Source organism: Heterodontus francisci, chromosome 3 (genome assembly GCF_036365525.1).
Source record: "Heterodontus francisci isolate sHetFra1 chromosome 3, sHetFra1.hap1, whole genome shotgun sequence".
NCBI lineage: Eukaryota > Metazoa > Chordata > Chondrichthyes > Heterodontiformes > Heterodontidae > Heterodontus > Heterodontus francisci.
This window is the reverse complement of record NC_090373.1, coordinates 108768514-108790216: the sequence shown is the minus strand read 5'-3', so window position 1 is coordinate 108790216 and position 21703 is coordinate 108768514. Positions and strand designations below refer to the sequence as shown.

Genomic DNA, 21703 nt, shown 5'->3' with positions numbered 1-21703 from the left:
ACATGGCCAAGCCATCTCAAGCGCCGCTGACTCAGTAGTGTGTATAAGCTGGGGGTGTTGGCCGCTTCAAGGACTTCTGTGTTGGAGATATAGTCCTGCCACCTGATGCCAAGTATTCTCCAAAGGCAGCGAAGATGGAATGAATTGAGACGTCGCTCTTGGCTGGCATACGTTGTCCAGGCCTCGCTGCCGTAGAGCAAGGTACTGAGGACACAGGCCTGATACACTCGGACTTTTGTGTTCCGTGTCAGTGCGCCATTTTCCCACACTCTCTTGGCCAGTCTGGACATAGCAGTGGAAGCCTTACCCATGCGCTTGTTGATTTCTGCATCTAGAGACAGGTTACTGGTGATAGTTGAGCCTAGGTAGGTGAACTCTTGAACCACTTCCAGAGCGTGGTCGCCAATATTGATGGATGGAGCATTTCTGACATCCTGCCCCATGATGTTCGTTTTCTTGAGGCTGATGGTTAGGCCAAATTCATTGCAGGCAGACGCAAACCTGTCGATGAGACTCTGCAGGCATTCTTCAGTGTGAGATGTTAAAGCAGCATCGTCAGCAAAGAGGAGTTCTCTGATGAGGACTTTCCGTACCTTGGACTTCGCTCTTAGACGGGCAAGGTTGAACAACCTGCCCCCTGATCTTGTGTGGAGGAAAATTCCTTCTTCAGAGGATTTGAACGCATGTGAAAGCAGCAGGGAGAAGAAAATCCCAAAAAGTGTGGGTGCGAGAACACAGCCCTGTTTCACACCACTCAGGATAGGAAAGGGCTCTGATGAGGAGCCACCATGTTGAATTGTGCCTTTCATATTGTCATGGAATGAGGTGATGATACTTAGTAGCTTTGGTGGACATCCGATCTTTTCTAGTAGTCTGAAGAGACCACGTCTGCTGACGAGGTCAAAGGCTTTGGTGAGATCAATGAAAGCAATGTAGAGGGGCATCTGTTGTTCACGGCATTTCTCCTGATAGCTGAGGCCTAACCAGCATTTTATAAAGGTTTAGCAAAATCTCCTTGCTTTTGCATGCTATTCCTCCAATAATAAAATAGCTTTGTCTTCCTACTAATGAAGATTTGTGTACATATGCCCCAATGTGTCTCTCTTCCTGCACCAAATTCAAAATTGTACCAATTAATTCATATTGCCTCTTCTCATTCTTCTTATCAAAATGCATCACTTCACAATTCTCTGCATTAAATTTCATCTGCCATGTATCTGCCCAGTTTACCGTTCTATGTCCACTTGAAGTCTGCTATCATCCTCATTTTTTAATACATTTCCAAGTATCGTACAGAAAGATGTTGGAGGAGAGGTGATGTAACTAGACTAGTAATCTAGATGCCCAGGCTAATGCCCAGGGACACAGTTCCAAATCCCACCATCGCAGCTGGTGGAATTTAAAATTCAATTAATTAATTTTTAAAATCCGGAATTCACAGCTGATCTCAATAATGGTGCCAAGAAATTATCATCAATCATCAAACCCCGCCCCTCCCCCCCAAATCTGGTTCACTAATGTCCTTTAGGGAAGCTAAGTTGTCCTTGCCTGGCCCAGCCTACATGTGACTCCAGACTCACAGCAATGTGGTTGACACTTAACTGCCCTCTGAAATGGCAGAGCAAACCACTCAGTTCAAGGGCAATTAGGGATGGGCAACATATGGCCATTTCATTAATCTATATTAAAAAGGGTACGTTAGGGTTAGGGTTCCAAATACTGGCCCCTAGATCAGTATTACTGTGTACATCTCTCCATTCTGAAAACACAACTATTTACCATTACTCCTGTTCTGCCCCTTAGCCAATTTTATATCTATGCTGCCATTGTCCCTTAATCACATGGGCTTTAATTTTGCTAACAAGCCTATTATTTGGGATTATGTCCATTCCCCCTTTTGAAATGTATTATATCTATTATACCTTTTGAAAGTGCGTATACAGAACATCAACAGCATTACCCTCATCACCATTTCTGTTATTTCATCAAAGAACTTGATTGTGATTTTGCTTTATGAAATCTATGCTTTCATTTATTAGCCCATTCTTTTTCAAATGCCAAATAACTTTGCTCCATATAGTCTCAAAGTATCCTCACCACCATTAGACTGACTGGCTTGTAGTTGACAGTTTATCCCCACCCTTTTTTCAACAGGGATCTAACACTAATAATCATCCAGTCCTTTGGCACCAGCCCCATATCCAAGGAGGATTGCAAGATCGTGTCCAGATCTGCTGCAATTTCCACCCTTACTTCCCTCAGTAACCTAGGTGCATTCTGGACCAGGTAACATTTCTACTTTGAAGACTGCCAACCTTTTAAGTACATCCTCTTTATCTATTTTTATCCTATCCAATCTGACCATTGTCTCCTCCTTTACCGTTACATTAACAGCACCCTCTTCTCTAGTGAAGATATATGCAAAGTACTCACGAAGCACCTCAGCCATGCCCTCTGCTCTGCAAGAAAATCTTGTCTACTGGGTCCATTCTTTGACTACCCGCTTACTATTTAAGTGTTTAAAAAGACTTTTGGATTCCATTTTATATTAGCTGCTGGTCTATTCTCATACTCTCTTTGCCTCTCTCATTTCCTTTTTTAGATCACCTCGGTACATTCTATATTCATCTTTGTTCTCTACTGTATTATGAACTTTAGTTGTCATCAACCTCCTTCTTCTGTTTCATTTTAACCTCTATATCTTTAGTCATTCAGGGAACTCTAGCTATGGATGCCCTTCCTTCCTCCACTACACCAGCTAAGCCATTCAGGGAGATGTCAGGAAGTATTTCTTCACATAAAGGATAGTGAAATTGTTGTCAAGTAAGGGTATTAAAGGATAGGGAGCAAAAGTGGGTAAATGGAGTTGAGATATGAATTAGCCAAGATCTATTTAAATGGCAAAACAGACTCAAGGGTCTGAATAGCCTATCCCTGTCCCAATAAATCAACAAAATTATAATACATTGTGTTCAATATTACAAATATGCCTGTTGTGATAAAATAGCTTTTTCTCCAAATAACAATGAACAACATCATAGAGACCAAAGTTGTGATTAGAGTATATTGTGTATTATGTGGAATAATGCTTTTTTAATGGAAAGAACAGTTTCTGGCACTAGGTTCAATATTAAGGGAGATCCATAAGTCCATAATAAAAAAGGACTCAGTTTGATTTGTGGCGCAAGTTTTTTAAAATTCCTTCTTGGGATGTGCGCATCGCTGGCAAGGCCAACATTTATTGCCTATCCCGAACTGACCTTGACAAGGTGGTGGTGAGCTGCCACCTTGAACCACTGAGGTCAGTGTGGTATTGGTACACCCACAGTGCTGTTAGGAAGGGAGTTCCAGGATTTTGACCCAGCAACAGCGAAGGAATGGCAATATAGTTCTAAGTCAGGATGGTGTGGGGCTTGGAGGGGAACCTGCAGGTTGTGGTATTCCCATGCATCTGCTGCCCTTGTCCTTCTAGGTGGTAGAGGTTGTGGATTTGAAAAGTGCTGTTGAAGGAGCCTTGGTGAGTTGCTGCAGTGCATCTTGTAGATGGTACACACTGCTACCACTGTGCGTCGGTGGTGGAGGGTGAATGTTGAAGGGTGGATGGGGTGCCAATCAAGCAGGCTGCTTTGTCCTGGATGGTGTCGAGCTTCTTAGGTGTTGTTGTAGCTGCACCTATCCAGGCAAGTCAGACTCCTAACTTGTCCCTCGGAGATGGTGGACAGGCTGGGTATGACTCCAACCAGCAGAGAGTTTCCCCCCCCCGATTCCCATTGACTCCAGGTTTGTTAGGGCTTCGTGATGCCATACTCGGTCAAATGCTGCCTTGATGTCAAGGGCAGTCACTCAATTCACCTCTGGAGTTCAGCTCTTTTGTCCATGTTAGGACCAAGACTGTGATGAGGTCAGCAGCTGAGTGGCCCTGGCGGAACCCAAATTGAGTGTCAGTGAGCAGGTTATTGCTGAGCAAATGCCGCTTGATAGCACTGTTGATGACCCCTTCCATCACTTTGCTGATAATCGGGAGACGACTGATAGGACAGTAATTGGCCGGGTTGGATTTGTCCTGCTTTTCATGCACAGGACATACCTGGGCAATTTTCCACATTGCCAGGTAGATGCCAGTGTTGTAGCTGTACTGGAACAGCTTGGCTAGGGGCACGGCTAGTTCTGGAGCGCAAGTCTTCAGTACTATTGCCGGAATGTTGTCAGGGCCCATAGATTTTGCAGTATCCAACGCCTTCAACCGTTTCTTGATATCACGTGAAGTGAATCGGATTGGCTGAAGACTGACATCTGTGATGCTGGAGACCTCAGGAAGATGCCGAGATGGATCATCCCCACGGCACTTCAGGCTGAGGATGGATGCAAATGTTTCACTGATGTGCTGGGCTCCCCCATCATTGAGGAATGGGATATTTGTGGAGCCACCTCCTCCTGTCAGTTGCTTAATTATCCACCACCATTCATGACTGTATGTGGCAGGACTGCAGCACTTAGATATGATCCATTGTTTGTGGGATCGCTTACCCCTGTCTATCACACGCTGTTTCTGCTGTTTGGCATGTAAGTAATCCTGTGTTGTAGCTTCACCAGGCTGACACCTCATTTTTAGGTATGCCTGGTGCTGGTCCTGGCATGCCCTCCTGCACTCATCATTGAACCAGGGATGGTGAGATCACATCTAGAGAATTGTGTACAGTTTTGCTTTCCTTACTTAAGAAAGGATATAATTGCATTGGAAGAAGTTCAGAGAAGGTTCACTCGACTGATTCCTGGGATGAGAGGGTTATCTTATGAGGAAAGGTTGGACAGGTTGGGTCTGTATTCATTGGACTTTAGAAGGATGAGAGGTAATCTTACTGAAACACATAAGATCTTGAGGGGACTTGACAGGGACTTGTGGGAGAGACTAAAACTAGGGGGCATAGTTTAAAAATAAGGGGTCTCCCATTTAAAACAGAGATGAGGAGAAATGTTTCTCTCAGAGGGTCACAAGTCCATGGAACTCTCTTCCCTGGAGAGCGGTGGAGGCAGGTCATTGAATATTTTTAAGGCAGAAGTAGACAGATTCTTGACAAACAAAGGAAAGGGTATGGGGGTAGACAGGAAAGCGGAGTTGTATCTATAAACGGATCAGTCATGATCTTATAGAATGGCAGAGCTGGCTCGAAGGGCCGGATAGCCTACTCCTGCTCCTAGTTCGTATGTCTGTTTAGCTACTTTATTTATAGGGACAAATGTGTTTGAAATCAGACTGTGTTTTGATGGCATTAGACTGACTATACACTTTATATACAGATTAATGCCCTCATGTCTGTGGCTGAATCAATAATTTTGTCTCTTGTCAGTGGTGTAACATGTTTGTGTCTATCCTTGGTCTGGAGCCAAGTGGCCCTGGCTGAGCCCAAACTGAGAATCGATGAGCAGGTTGTTGCTGAGGAAGTGCTGCCTGATAGCACTGATGATGACATCTTCCTTCACTTTGTTGATGATTGACAGTAGACTGATGGGGCAGTAATTGGCCAGATCGGATTTGTGCTGCTTTTTGTGGACTGGATACACCTGGGCAATTTTCCATATTGTCGAGTAGTTGTCAGTGGTGTAGCTGTACTCCAACAGCTTGGCTAAGGGCGTGGCTAGTTTTGGAGCACAAGTCTTCAGTACTACAGTCGGGATGTTGTCAGGGCTCATAACATTTGCTGTATCCAGTGCCTTCAGGCATTTCTCGATATGACATGGAGTGAACTAAATTGTCTGAAGACTGGCATCTATGATCGTGGGGAGCTCAGGAAGAGGCCGCGATGGATCATCCACTTGGCACTTCTGGCTAAAGTTGGTTGCAAATGCTTCAGCCTTGTCTTTTGTACTGACATGCTGCGCTCCTCCATCGTTTGAGGATGGGTATGTTTTTGAAACCTCCTCCTCCTGTTAGTTGTTTAATTGTCCACCACTGCTCACAACTGGATGTGGCACAACTGCAAAGCTTTGATCTCCTTCGTTCATTGTGGGATCGCTTAGCTCTGCCTGTAGCATGCATGTAGTCCTTTGTTGTAGCTTCACCAGGTTGGCACCCCATTTTTAGGTATGCCTGGTGCTGCTCCTGGCGTGCTCTCCTGTACTCCTCATCAAACTAGGGTCGATCCTCTGGCTTGATGGTAATGGTAGAGTGAGGGATATACTGGGACCATGAGATTGCAGATTGTGTTGAATACAATTCTGCTGCTGCTGATGGCCCACAGTGCCTCATGGATGCCCAGTTTTGAGCTGCTAGATCTGTTGAGTCTATCCTATTTAGCATGGTGGTAGTGTCACACAACACAACGGAGAGTGTTTTCAGTGCCAAAATGGGACTTCATCTCCACCAGGACTGTGCGGTGGTCTCTCCTACCAATACGCACATGGACAGGTGCATCTGCAACAGGGAGATTTGTGAGGACGAGGTCATGTAGGTTTTTCCCTCCTGTTGGTTCACTCACCACCAGCCACAGGCAGGATATGTCCTTCAGGATCTGGCCAGCTTGGTCAGTAGTGGTTCTACTGAACCACTCTTGGTGATGGACATTGAAGTCCCCCACCCACAGTACATTCTGTGCTCTTGCTACCCTCAGTGCTTCTGCCAAGTGGTGTTCAACATGAAGGAGCACTAATTCATCAGCTGAGGGACGGCAGTAGGAGGTTTCCTTGTCTGTTTTTCACCCGATGCCATGAGACTTCATGCAGCCCAGAGTCAATGTTAAGGACTCCGAGGGCCACTTCCTCCTACCTGTAAACCACTGTGCCGCCACCTCTGGTGGGATGGTAATGGAGGAGTCTGTGACATTGGTTGTAAGGTCTGTTTCAGTGAGGCTATTTCGTGAGTGTCAGACTGTTGCTTGACTAGTCTGTGGGACAACTCTCCCATTTTTGGCATAAGTCCCCCAGAGATTAGTGAGGAGGACTTTGTGGGGTTGACTGGGTATGCTGTGCCGTTTCCAGTGCCTAGGTCAATGCCAGGTGATCCAGCCAGTTTTATTTTTATTCAACTTTTCTGTAGTGGTTTGATACAATTGAATTGCTTGCTAGACAATTTCAGAGGGCAGATAAGAGTCAACCACATTGCTGTGGCTCTGGAATCATGTGTGGGTCAGACCAGGTAAGGATGGCAGATTTACTCCCCTGAAGGCAATTAGTGAACCAAATGACAATCCACTAGTTCCATGATCATTATTAATGACATTAGCATTTTATTCTAGATTTATTAATTCAATTTAAATTTCCCCAGCTGCTGTGGCAGGATCTTAAATTAGGTCTCTGGATCATTGACACTATGCTACTGTATAATGCCTTTAAATATTTAGAAAATTACATATTTAACTTGATAAGATTCTACCCAAAATAAATGGCTCATTTGTAATTTTACTGTCTACCAATAGAAGGAACTCAACTATGCCAGAGAATGCAAAATGGTATTAATAACATAAAACTGAGCTTCAAGAAGATTGTGTTACTTCCTGACTGGCAGTAAACTCGTGGCAAAACTTACAATCACACAAAAATTAGTGCCTCAATATTTTTCTCAGGGCCAAAAAGGTTATTTTCCTGCTTGAGGACTTCAAATACTGAGATTAAAATGGATTAATCAAAAACAGGAGTTAATGAAGTATTGGCTATTGGGACTTTAACGTTTATCCACACTGTCCAGAGTTGAAGAAAACTGACTCAGGCCCACTGAATCTAAATTTGTGGAGATTGCAAAGGAGGATGAGCTGCCATTCTTAGAAGGAAGGAAGTCATTTCTTTTCATTATGTTCTTATTTTTTGCCTCATTGATCAAAGAACATACAATCAAGCTTCCATATCAAAGCTACATGCAGCTGCTGCTTTTTAAAAGGTCATTTTGCCTTCATGACCAAAAATCCAGCAATAAAAGAAAATTCACTTTGCTTTTAGTGGCACAGATTCTTAACAATAATAAATGAATCTCATGATGAAATACATTCACCATCTCCCCACACCCAGAATTTATTCTGGAGGTGAATTTTTGTCATCAATAAAGTGAGACAGCAGTGGTGAAGTATGGAAATTTTAATAACCGGTGTTCTAACACCATGTCTTATCCCAACATTGGAAGACTATTGCCAGGTTCACACCAACCCAAGTTGTGGTCTAGCAAAGGCCATTAAATTAGCACTTAATTATGACATAGTTAATGTTACCACGAACTGCAGTAAAATCATTTTATTCAAGATCCTTTCTTGGGGCAGAGAACAAACACTTCATCCAATCAGTTTGAGCTATATTCAAGCAGTGAAAGGACAATATTTTTATTAACTGGGTTGTCCAAATTCCAGAATTCATGTTTAAATAATATTTGAAAGGTTTTCCTTCTGTGGATTTGCAGGTAGGCTCTGAGCTTGGGCGAATAAGTGGCAAGTAACATGCGTGCCACACAAGTGCCAGGCAATGACCATCTCAAACAGGAGACAATCTAACCTTCTCCCCTTGATGTTCAATGGCATTACAATTGCTGAATCCCCCACTATCAACATCCTGGGGGTTATCATTGACCAGAAACTGAACTGGATCAGCCACATAAATGCTGTGGCTACAAGAACAAGTCAGAGACTGGGAATTCTGCAGCGAGTAACTCACCTCCTGACTCCCCAGTGTCTGTCCATCTACAAGGCACAAGTCAGGAGTGTGATGGAATACTTTCCACTTGCATGGATGAGTGCAGCTCCAACAACACTCAAGAAGCTTGACAACATCCAGGACAAAGCAGACTGCTTGATTGCACCCCATCCACCATCTTCAACATTCACTCCCTCTGCCACCGACGCACAGTGGCAGCTGTGTGTACCATATACAAGATGAACTCCAGCAACTCACCAAGGTTCCTTCGACAACACCTTCCAAACCCATGACCTCTACCACCTAGGAGGACAAGGGCAGCAGATGCATGGGAACACCACCACCTGCAAGTTCTCCTCCAAGCCACACACCATCCTGACTTGAAACTATATTGCCATTCCTTCACTATTGCTGGATCAAAATCCTGGAACTCCCTTCCTAACAGCACTATGGGTTCACCTACACCCCAAGGATTGCAGTGCTTCAAGAAGGCAGCTCACCACCACCTTCTCAAGGAAATTAGGGAGGGGCAATAAATGCTGGCAGAGCCAGTGACACCTACATCCCACAAATGAATAAAAAAGATCCACACAATATAACCACTAATCTTTTTACAAATTGTCTAGGATCCTGTTATAAAATTAATTAGTAAAGAACATAAATAGGAGCAGAGCTAGGCCATTAATGCCATGGCTGATTTTCCACCTCAACTCAACCTTCCTGCACTATCCCTGTATCCTTTGATTCCCAAGTACCCAAAAATCTATTGATCTCAGTCTTGAATATGCTCAACAGCTGAGCGTTTACAGCCCTCTGGGGTAGAGAATTCCAAAGATTCATAACTCTCTGAGCTAACAAATTCCTGCTCATCTTATGCTTAAATGGTTGACCTCTTATTCTGAGACCGTGACTCCAAGTTCTAGCTCCCCCAGTCAGGGGAAACATCTTCCCAGCATCTACCCTGTCAAACCACTTAATTTTATATGCTTTCAATGAGATCATCTCTCATTCTTCTAAACTTTAGGGAATATAGGCCCAGTCTACTTAGTCAGACCTCATGGAGAATCCCTTCATCCCAGGAGTCAGTCCAGTAAGCCTTTGTTGGACTCCCTCTTAAGGTAAGTATATCTTCCTTAGGCAAGAGGACCAAAACTGTGCACAATAATCCAAATGAGGTCTCACCAAGGCCCTATACGATTGCAGTAGACTGCTTGGGCACAAAATTGGACAGGGCCATGAAATGAGCGCGGGGATTGCGATGTGGGAATACCACATGCTCAATGCCACCGATGCAGGCAGCAGGCAACTTCATGCTGTCTTCCAACTTAAATGATTGTGGCGTGCACAGTTGAGTGGCTGCATGCCTGAGCAGGGGTTGCCAAGTCGTGAGAGGCTAGCATGAATTAAAGCTGGCATGCACTACTTAAAGCCAGCCTACACTTCTTAAACAGGTGATGCATTATAGCTGGAGCAGGTGCTGGAGGTAGTTCTAAAAGTGATTTTAACATGGAGAACACTCAATAATGACACAACATGACACAGAGCAGCTTCCAAGATTTCTAGTGCTACACGGAAGACCTTGATGCAGGAGGTGGAGAGGAGGAGAATGCCATCTATCCACATTGGGGGCAGGAGTTCTCCTAGACTGACTTTACAAAGGCAGTGCAACCAGATATCCATGACAGTCAATGCCAGGGGTCTAGCCCCGAGGACCTGGAAGTATTAATGCAAAGCATTCAATGACCTCATACGAGTGGCCTAGGTCAGTGAATGTGCCTTTAAATTCCATGTTACACCAACTGCACCAGTAGCCTCATATGCTGCTCAATGCACCACACCCCCATCATTCACTGACTAACAATCTCTATCAATCAGAATTCACATAACATTCATAGCTTCACTTCACCCTTACATATTTAGCACTATTGCCAGCCTCATACACATCACATCAAGCATGCACTTCTTCTTTGGCCTCCTTATCTCGAGAGACAATGGATACGCGCCTGGAGGTGGTCACTGCCAGCTATTCAATCATGACACCCACATCACCCAAACACATTGCACCACACTCACTGACACACTTTCCTCTCCCTTTTCCTGCATTACAACAGTGACTACACTTCAAAAAGTAATTAATTGGCTGAGATGTTTGGTGGTCATGAAAGGTGCTACATAAATGCACATCTTTCTTTCTTTCTTGCAGGAAAAGGTGGTGCATAACTGCAGGCAGCAGTTGTTAACTGGCACGTGACAGGCAGTATTGCATGTCCTCCCTGTGATGGAGGGAACAGTGCACACCATTACTGGAGCAGCCATGGCTGAGGCCGTGGCCAGAGGTGGGTCTGAAACAATTAAAGGTGACAGCATCCTCATGTATAATTTGACTCCTTATATCCTACTTCCCCTTCAAACCACCATCTCTTCGAATGCACAAGCTGCTGATGGTGTAAGCATGTACCTCTTACTTTACCCCCATTCCCTCACCATATAACCCTATTCTTGTGCCTTTCTCCTTTCAGATATCCAAGAACTGCCACCTGGCCAGGCAGTGGTGAAAGAGCAACAGGTGGAAGAGCAGTCATCCACTCAGATACTGACACTACGCATATTTTAGAGGATAGCTTAGAGGTAGGATCTACATGTAGTGAGACACTGTGAATGCATAGCCACTAGCCAGGGCAGGGATAGGTGAAGCCAGCTGCCCAGAGGTCAGAGGCACACATGAGTTCTGCTTCAGAGGACTCAGATGAGCACGTCGATGATGCAGGCTGCAGAAGAAAGCTGATGGTAATGCACAATGAAATATTTGTTGCATTGGCAGGCCTGTCAGAAAGCCTGCAGTCAATGTCAAGCAGCATGGAGAAATCAGACACCAAGTTGGGACAGAGCTTTGCACAGAGCTTGAAGCCCAACCTTTCTAGCATGGGTGTGGTGGCCAACTCCAGTGTCCTTGTGGAGCCAACAAGGATGCAGTGACCTATGTCTCAAAAATGCAGCAAAAACAGAAGCCACCTAACGTCTGTGTGTTGCAGTGGACGCTTTGACTGCCCTCATACAAGCTCAGGTTGCTGCCACTCAAGCTCAAACTGCTGCCATCATGGCTGTGGGTACAAGTAGTCAAAGGGGCTTGCAAGGTGTCACAGTAGTCCGGCGGTCTGTCCTCCAACAGATTACTAGGATGGCCGAAGCACAACTCTAGGTGAGTGGCTGTTGCTCAGAATGTGGGCATTCGTCTTCCAACCTGCGCCCTTACTCTTGACCTTCATCCAGCCAGCCTAGATTTATGCTGCCCATGCCAAGATGGTGCAGTCCAAAGCAGAGCAGTCTAGGGCCAGAGCTGCTCGAGGGCATCCTGCAAGGTCATCTGCTGTCTCCCCCATTGAAAGTCAGTATCCCTTCCACCAGCCAGGCTGCAGCCACACTGAAGATATGCACACTGAAGATAGGCACTATGAGAATGCACAGGGTGATTAGTTGACATGTGTATGCAATGTGGCATGGTTTGATCTATAAATTTAGTCTGACATGTTTATTTAGTGGTGGCCTTTATTTTAGTATTGTGGCCAAGCTGGCGCTGTGATGGTCAGTAACAGAGGGAAGGGAAGGAGTTGGAATTGTGTTTACTGGTATGTGTTGGATGCCTCCTCCCTTCCTTGTATTCCTTCTCATGCTCCTCAACTGATCAGCATTTGGCAGGTGGCATTTGCTGTGCCCTCAGGACGATGAAGTTCTGCAGCATGCAGTTGACCAACACAAAACTTGACATATGCTCTGGTGAGGTTGTGGAGGGCTTCTCCAGAGCGGTCTAAATAACGGAAGCATTGCTTAAGCACCCCAACAGTCTGCTCGATCATATTTCATGTGGTAGCATGGCTTTTGTTGTATACATGTTGCCCATGTGTGCGTGGGTTGCGCACCAAAAACATTAGACACATCATTGTCCTGTAGCCACTCTCTGCTTTGCTGTGGTGGCTCAAATACAGATGCCACAGTTAACTGTTGCACAACTTTTGTCACATTACTGGGCACTGACTTCCCTGCTACACTGCATATGGTGGAAGACCAGCTGGATGCTAAAGCAGCAAAATCCCTTTTGATTGTGATACATCTCAGAGTTGACATGCACACTCACAAAGCAATGTGCGAGCAGCCAATGGCACCCAGCACTAAGGGAAAGCCTGCAAGCCTCGTGAAGCCATGTGCTCACTCTGCCTGCTGCTCCCTGACAAGAGAATGAAATGTATTCAGCTCTCTTGGAATACACAGACCTCCCTTATGCAACAGTGTATGGCAAACTCAAAGACATCACAAATATCGCCTGCTTGTGCCTGGAAGGAGCCAGATGCATAATAGTTCACGGTTACGGTCACCGTCTCAGCCGCTGGCAATGCCCTCTTTACCCTGCTCTGAAGTTGCAGTTGTTGCTGTTGCAGGGAGACTTCAGTGTTTACAGAAGCGCAGATGTCTGACACACTGTTGCTCGCTGAGGTTTAGGTAGGAGAATTGCTCGCAGAGCACCCTGGGCACATGACCTCCTGCTGAGAGCCCTTCTCCCGCTCCTGCTCCTGCTCCTCCCTCTTCAAGCTCTGCTCTGTCCTGCTCTGTGTCGGTTCTGCTCATTCGCCCTGTCTTGCTGTAGTCAAAGGGGAATGCATACTGCTGCACTCAGGTCTGCAAGGAAGTGGTTTGTGCAGAATCTCAGTCAGCACAAGGTCCTTCAGCAAATGTCACATCACTCCCTGTAGACTTTCGTAACTTTAAACAATCCTAGAAAGCACCACACACTTTGACAATTGCAGCAATAGCCAGTGGAAGACAGTCAGTAAGTAACCTGAAATAAGTTGACAATCCCTTTAAATAGCACTGGTGGGAGATCCTTCCTACTGCTGAACATCTGTTCAGCTATGCAAGATTAAGAGAGGGCATTAGTTAGAGCATTGAGCTCTAAAATGGCAATGCAGGTGTCAATTCAGCATTGCACACTGATTGACATCACGATCTGGCGACCTGCCTGCTTCTGGCAGATGCTCCCCGTGTGCGCCCTAATGCCTTCACCAAAATGGTGTCTGGCCTGGCACACACCAGAACTATGCATGCACACTGCAGATGCCAATTTGGAGGCAAAACGGCACTTGTAGCGCTGAAAACCAAGTGCTAAGTCTGCTCTGGAGTTGGTAATTCACCCGGTTCAGTCCTGCAATGTACCTGGCAGGAAGGTCTCTGATAACCTCGTGCTACTCAGGGATACCACTGCCTATGTACAGGACAGGAGGGTGAATACCTGCCTCATCAGCCTGGGCCGGGGGGAAGCCTTTGACATAATATTGCACATCTGCAAGATGGACATTTGGGGAGGAAATCTGCAAGTGAATCCAACTGCTCTACACAAACACAAGTAGCGTAGTTTCAATCAATGGGTGGGAATCGGAAAGTTTTCCGATCAAATCTGGAGTCAGGCAGGACTGTCCTCTCGCCCCTGTCTTCTTCGTGCGCCATACCGAACCTTTTGCCGAATCCATCAGGAAGGATGCGGGCTTAAGAGGGGTGGCAATTCCAGGCAGACTGATGAGCATCTGCAACCAGTTCGCAAAGCAGGTCTGGAAAGGGATGCAGTGGTTTTTTTCGAAGCAGCTCCGTAACATAGGACTCAGTGATCTACTGCTGTTCTCAGGGATGCACACCAAAATAAACATCGACTGCTGCTAGTGGACCATCAACTCCGAGAAAGACACAACATGGTCTTCCAATGCAAAGAGATGTCGATGACCGAGTGTTGCAAACTATCACATTCCCAGGTCCAGGACTACTTCCTGAGGGACGCTGTAAAGTCTGGGGCAGTTGCCGCAGAATACAATAGGGAGCGGCCACTGTATAAGGCCCTCCCACCATAGTGTAACAAGGGGCTGGAACCCGTGTAAAACCTATCGGGCTGTATGCTCTAGAGAATTTTCGATATGAAATGTAAATTGTAAATACATCCTGCAGTGGCAAGTGTACTGTGGCACTTCATGTAGTATATTAAAAATAATTGATCTGTAATACACTTTATGTAACGTCAAATTTGAACTGTAATGTACTGTATTTTTACAAATTTTATGAATAAAGTAAATTTTTTTTTAAAATGCTAAGGAGCCAAATTTCGCATCCCCTTACTCTTATTTCCAATCCATTTATAATAAAGGCTAACATACCATTTGATTTCCTAATTGCTGGCAGATCCTGCATACTAACTTTCTGTAATTTGTGTACAAGGACACCCACATCCCTCTGATTGCCAACATTTCCAAGTCTCACCATTTAAAAAATATTCTGCTTTTCTACTTTCGTAGAATAACTTCACACATTATATTCTATCTGCCATGTTCTTTCCCACTCACATAATCTGTCTACATCCTTTGGCAGCCTTTATGCATCCTCCTCACTCCTTACTTTCCCACCTAACATCAGTAAACTTGGATATATTACACTCAGTCCCCTCATCTAAATTATCGATACAGATTGTAAATAGCTGGCGCCCAAGCACTGATCCTTGAAGTGCCCCACTACCTAGTGCCTGCCAATCTGAAAATAACCCATTTATTTTTATTTTTTGTTTTTACGCCAAATCCCATGAGTCCTAATTTTGTGTAATAACCTCCTGCGTGGCACCTTATCGAATGCTTTTTGTAAGTCCAAATACACATCATCCATTGGTTCTCCCTTAAATACCCTCCTAATTACATCCACAAAAAACTCTTAACAAATTTGTCAAACACAATTTCCCTTTCGTGCACAGTGGCGCAGTGGTTAGCACCGCAGCCTCACAGCTCCAGCGACCCGGGTTCAATTCTGGGTACTGCCTGTGTGGAGTTTGCAAGTTCTCCCTGTGTCTGCGTGGGTTTTCTCCGGATGCTCCGGTTTCCTCCCACAAGCCAAAAGACTTGCAGGTTGATAGGTAAATTGGCCATTACAAATTGTCCCTAGTATAGGTAGGTGGTAGGGAAATATAGGGACAGGTGGGGATGTGGTAGAAATATGGGATTAGTGTAGGATTAGTATAAATGGGTGGTTGATGGTCGGCACAGACTCGGTGGGCCGAAGGGCTTGTTTCAGTGCTGTATCTCTAAAACTAAATTTGTGTTGACACTGCTCATATATTATTATGATTTTCTAAGCACCATCATGTCCCTATTAATAGCTTCTAGCATTTTCCCTACTACTTATGTCAGGCTAACTGGCCTATAGGTCGCTGTTTTCTCACTCACTCCTTTCTTGAATAGCAGCATTTCGTTTGTTACCTTCCAATCCATGGTGACCATTCTAGAATCTAGGGAACCCTGGAAGATCAAAGCCAATGCATTCACGACGGGCTAGATTTTATGCTCCACAGATTTGTTGCCACTTAGTCCCATTAATTTCTCCAGTACTATTTCTTTAATAATACAAATTTCTTTAAGTTCCTCATTCTCGCCCTTGGTTATGAAGGAATTCAGTTATGTGCAGAGACTGGAGAAGCTGGGGTTGTTCTCCTTAGAGCAGAAAAGGTTAAGAAGAAATTTGCTAGAGGTGTTCAAAATCATGAATGCTTTTTGGAGAGTAAACAAGGAGAAGTTGTTTCCAGCGACAGAAGGATACGAACATACGAATTAGGAGCAGGAGTAGGCCACTCGACCCCTCGAGCCTGCTCCGCCATTCAATAAGTTCATGGCTGAACTGATCACTCCATATTTCCACCTATCCCCGATAACCTTCCACCCCCTTGCTTATCAAGAATCTATCTCTGCCTTAAAAATATTCAAAGACTCTGCTTCCACTGCCTTTTGAGGAAGAGAATTGCAAAGACTCACGACCCTCTGAGAGAAAAAATTTCTCCTCATCTCTGTCTTAAATGGGCGACCCCTTATTTTTAAACAGTGACCCCATAGTTCTCGATTCTCCCACAAGGGGAAACATCCTTTTCACATCCATTCTGTCAAGACCCCTCCAGATTTTATATGTTTAAATCAAGTCGCTTCTTACTCTTTTAAATTCCAGTGGATACATGCCTAGCCTGTCCAATCTTTCCTCATAAGACAGCCCACTTATTCCAGGTACAGTGCGGCACAGTGGCGCAGTGGTTAGCACCGCAGCCTCACAGCTCCAGCGACCCAGGTTCAATTCTGGGTACTGCCTGTGTGGAGTTTGCAAGTTCTCCCTGTGTCTGTGTGGGTTTTCTCCGGGTGCTCCGGTTTCCTCCCACATGCCAAAGACTTGCAGGTTGATAGGTAAATTGGCCATTATAAATTGCCCTTAGTATAGGTAGGTGGTAGGGAAATATAGGGACAGGTGGGGATGTAGTAGGAATATGGAATTAGTGTAGGATTAGTATAAATGGGTGGTTGATGGTCGGCACAGACTCGGTGGGCCGAAGGGCCTGTTTCAGTGCTGTATCTCTAAAACTAAAAATGCCCTGTATAGCTGAAGGTAGGTAAACAGAAGACACAGATTTAAGGTAATCGGCAGAAGATCCAGAGGCAACATGAGGAACATTTTTTACACAGTGAGCTGTGATCTGGAATGCATTTCCTGAAAGGGTGGTGGAAGCAGATTCACTTGTAATATTCAGAAGAGAATTGGATAAATACCTGAAGACAAAACATTTGCACAAAAATAGGAAAGTGCAGGGGTGTGGCATGATGGGCCAAATGTTTTTTTTTCTGTGCTGCATTATTCTATGATTCTACTGTACAATACTCGAACTACTTTTTGCATATGCCAACAGAAATGGCAGCCCAGATGACTGGCGGCTAGGTATTTATATCATGTAGAAGTGAATTTGATCTTTTTGATTTTATCACGTGTACAATATAAAACACGATGATAATTTGAAAGAAAGACTTGCATTTATATAGTACCTTTCATGACCTACAGCTGAGAAAGTACTTTTGACATGTAGTTAGTCATGATGTAGGAAATGCGGCTGCCAATTTGAGCACAGCACAGTCCCACAACAACGATGTGATAATGATCAAATAATCTGTTTTGCAATGTTGATTGAGGGATAACTATTAGCCAGGACAACACTCCCCTGCTTTTATTTGAAGTAGTGCCAAGGGATTTTTTATGTCCACCTGAGAGGGCAGACGGGACCTTGATTTAACATCTCATCTGAGAGACCGCATCTCTGACAGTGCAGCATTTCCTCAGTACTGCATTGGAGTGTCAGCCTAGATTTTTGTGCTCAAGTCTCTGAAGTGGGACTTGTACCCACAACCTTCTGACTCAGTGGTGAGAGTGTTGCCAACTGTTTCATCTTCATATTTCTCCATGATGAAAACCTTATTGAGTACAGCAACATAGTAAACCTATTTTTTGCTGCTTGAGATACTTCCAGGGATTCCACAAAGACTGTAATCAGTCATTCTCTCCATTTTTATCATAACCTCTGCACACAATGCAAAACTGCATTTCCCCTTAAAATGTAAAATGTAAATATTTATTCAGTAACATCAGGATTTATGTCACAAAACTTGTTTTGCCGATAGTCCTTTTCATGGTTGAATATTTTGCCAAAATGTAGATCATTATTCATGTCATATTGTGCACAATTTTAAAAATTTGAAACATTTTGTTGGAAATATAGTGGAGCATTGGTCTTGAAAATGTTAATTTATTTTCCTTCTCCCCAGTATTGTTCCCTTCCTGCCTCTCATAACCGGACTGACTGCTGACTGGATTACATTTTTGCAGTGCACCAGTTGCCTCTGATTTCATGTGCAAGTCGCCACTTTTCATCTGTGAGCTTTGACAATGAGTGCCAAGCAAGCTGGTTGGCAGCAGGAGACCTCACAAAGACCCCACTTCCTGCAGGGCTTGGGTGACAGCAATCAGCCATGGTTTTTGCCAATTTCACCCTCCCCAGGGTAGCTTAGGCCAGTTATTGTGCCCATGCTGTCAACTCAACAAGATCATTTAACTTAACAGAGTGGCAACAGAATCCTGATCCCTGCTGATCTACATTGCTCAGCACCTCACAGTTAAGTTCACAGAGATGTTAAGGTAGACCCAAAAAATAATCCATAGAGTACCTAAGGGAAAATCTACATAATGTTTCAGAAATATGATTAGGAGCTGTGGGATTGGAGGAGATAGAGGCAGTTAAACAGATTGGCAACCGTCTGAGTAAGTCAATCTGTTCGCAATCTTAGTGTCACATTTGACTCTGAGATGAACTTCTGACCTCATATTCATACCATCACTAAGACTGCCTATTTCCACCTCTGTAACATCACCCAACTTCGCCCGTTTCACCTCATTTGCTGCTGCAACCCTTATTACAGGCCTTCATTACCTCAAGACTTGACCATTTCAACGAACCCCTGGCTGGTTTCCCGCATTCCACCCTCTGTAAACTTGAGGTCATCCAAAATTCTGGTGCCATGAGTTAACTCGCACCAAGTTTAGTTCACCTTTCACTCCTGTGCTCACTGACCTACAATGGCTCCCGGTCAAGCAATGTCTTGATTTTAAACTCCTTATCCTTGTTTTTAAATCCCTCCATGGTCTCGCCCCTCCTTATCTCTGTAATCGTCTCCAGCCCCTTAACCCTCCAAGACATCTGTGCTCCTCTAATTCTGGCCTCTTGACCATCCCTGATTTTAATCATTCCACCACAGGTGGCTGTGCCTTCAATTGCCTAGGCCCTAAGCTCTGGAATACGCTCCCAATATCTCCTTATGTGAGTCAGTGTCATATTTTGTTTTATAATGCAAAGCACCTTGGAATGCTTCATTACATTTAAGGTGCTATACAAGTTGTTGTTGGTTGTGGTAGTGTCTTTCACAACCACTGGATGTCCCAAAGCGCTTCAAAGCCAATGAAGTACTTTTGAAGTTTTTTTTGTATTTGTTTCTGGGATGTGGGCATCGCTGGCTAGGCCTGGAGTTATTACCCATCCCTAATTGGCCTTAAGAAGGTGGTGGTGAGTTGCCGCAGTCACTATTTCACTACTTGGATTAGAGGTCTGCTTTAGGTCGGGAAAAAGAACCCGACCGAACCACAGCTGACCCGAGCCTGCCCCGGCCCGGCCCGAGTCCCTCCGATTTTACCCCAAGCCCAACCCGACCCGAACCCGCCACTACTCGGCCCGACCCGAGCCAACCATCAGTTTGCTTAACTTCCTGACACCGAATCTGCAAGAAGCTGCAGCGCATGCGCGATAACGTCATAGTGACGTCACTCGCTCACTGCGCAGACTCAGTTTCATCCTGGACTCCCAGCTCAGGTAAGTTTTTTATTTTTAATACTTACCAGCAGAGCACTTACCGCATGTGCCCGGCCCGAACCGACCCGACTCGACCTGGACTTGGCCTGACCCGACCCGAGCCCGAAAGCCGGCCCCAGTAGATGAGCCCGACCCGACCCGAACCGTCATCGGATCCCATCAGGTTCGGGTCAGGTAGCAGACCTCTAATTTGGATTGCAACAGAGGAGAGGAAGCTGGGAGCTTGAGGGAGCTGGTGAGGGATCTAGGAGTTATACTCCAGTGACAGAGACTGAAGGTAAAAGGGATGGAGACAGGCCAGGGGATGTAAATGCTCAAGGAGAGAAGGAAGCAGTCGAAAAATACCAGAATGTTAGAGAAGGCTCAAACGATAAAGGTACTCCCAAGATGAGGTTATTGCAGTTCGGTTGGGACTAGTGCTGCATCACCAGTCCCATTGCAGCACATGCAGAGTCAGCAATGATTTAGAAGGGAAGATGAGCCCAGTAGGTACCTGTGCCTCAGCCTTGTAGGCAGAGTGCAAGATCTGCACAGAATAAGTAGGTGGAGTCTATATGGAAAGAGAGAAGATCTCAGCCTGGCACTTTCATTCACTTTCATTCCTTGACCTCCAGGCCTCTTATGTCCCTACTCTGGGCTTACTGCTACCTTCCACAAGGCAGTACAGGGATGCTCGGTAACTGGTGTGGACTGGAGGGAAATGCACTGGGTACTCTTTCCCACAAACACACCCTCCACCCCCCTCAGCATTTTCACATAGTAGGCAGGGAAAGGGCGACCAGCAGCAGTAATGATGGAGAGGAGGGAAGGAGATTGAGGTCAGGCGGTGAGCTTGCAGTAGGTCTCACTGCCAGATTTTGCCTCATTCACTGCTGCTAACCCATTCCATTTTAGGTGGAATTCCAAAGGAGAGTCCAGCCCTTGTATCCTCTCTTTCTATCATCTGTGAATGTTACTGGTTCGTCAACTCAACGGTCAATTCTACAAATATGACAGAGCTCCATTGGTGGTCTGATCCGATCACCTCATAATCTTGGCAGAGTGTTTGTTAAATGAAGAATGCAACAGCTTTGGGTATTTTTTTCTTGAAAACATACTAATAATATTTAGTCACTCAAAAGAAACACATCTTGCAAACATCATGAAGAGTTCATGAGGGACACTTCACTGGTCTCATTAGCTTACTTCAGCAGGTTGGGAAAATTTCATAAGAGAAGTAAAAACAAATATTTAACTTAAAATGTACAACTGAATAGTACCAAATTTTTGATTATATCAATTGCTTCAAAATTCTAACCTTTTCATAATATTTTATGTTCTGACCAAGATATGTGCAAGTGCCATGTTCACAACAACTGCTTTAGTAAAATATGAGCCCATTTTGTGTTTGCTATAATTCATTCCCTTTGCAGAAAGTTACTCAAAGCATTTGGAAAGAATGTTTTCTCAGCAATTACTCCACAGGGACACTCTGGGGGCTCTGATTCCCAAATGTGCAACTGCTTCAATTTTAATCCACAGGTTTATAATAAGAGCAGCTGGGATAACAAGATTGATTTTGCAAAGGCTTCTAAACAATCAGACTCTTCTCAGAGTGAAGCATATTTTAATTACCTATTGACCCATTACTTAAAACCCATCAACCTCTGAACTGTGATTTCGATTACATTGCTCACAGCATTTTCCAGATCCGTGTTTTAAAATTTGCCTCATTAAACTAAGTGCCTAATTCATACTATGCAAAAGAATTCTGAAAAAAAACCTATTTTTAATATTTTACAACAAATTTGTTTTTTAAAGAACACATTTTTACATCAGCACAATTAGTATTTCAATTTTAAAGTATGCTTG

General features: G+C 44.6%; 1 protein-coding gene across 6 annotated transcripts in view; it reads right to left on the bottom strand.

The window, feature by feature from the left end:
* Positions 1-21703, bottom strand: part of tbc1d32 (TBC1 domain family, member 32) — a 356785-nt gene that overhangs the window by 123847 nt on the left and 211235 nt on the right. The gene's annotated exons all lie outside the window — the stretch shown is intronic.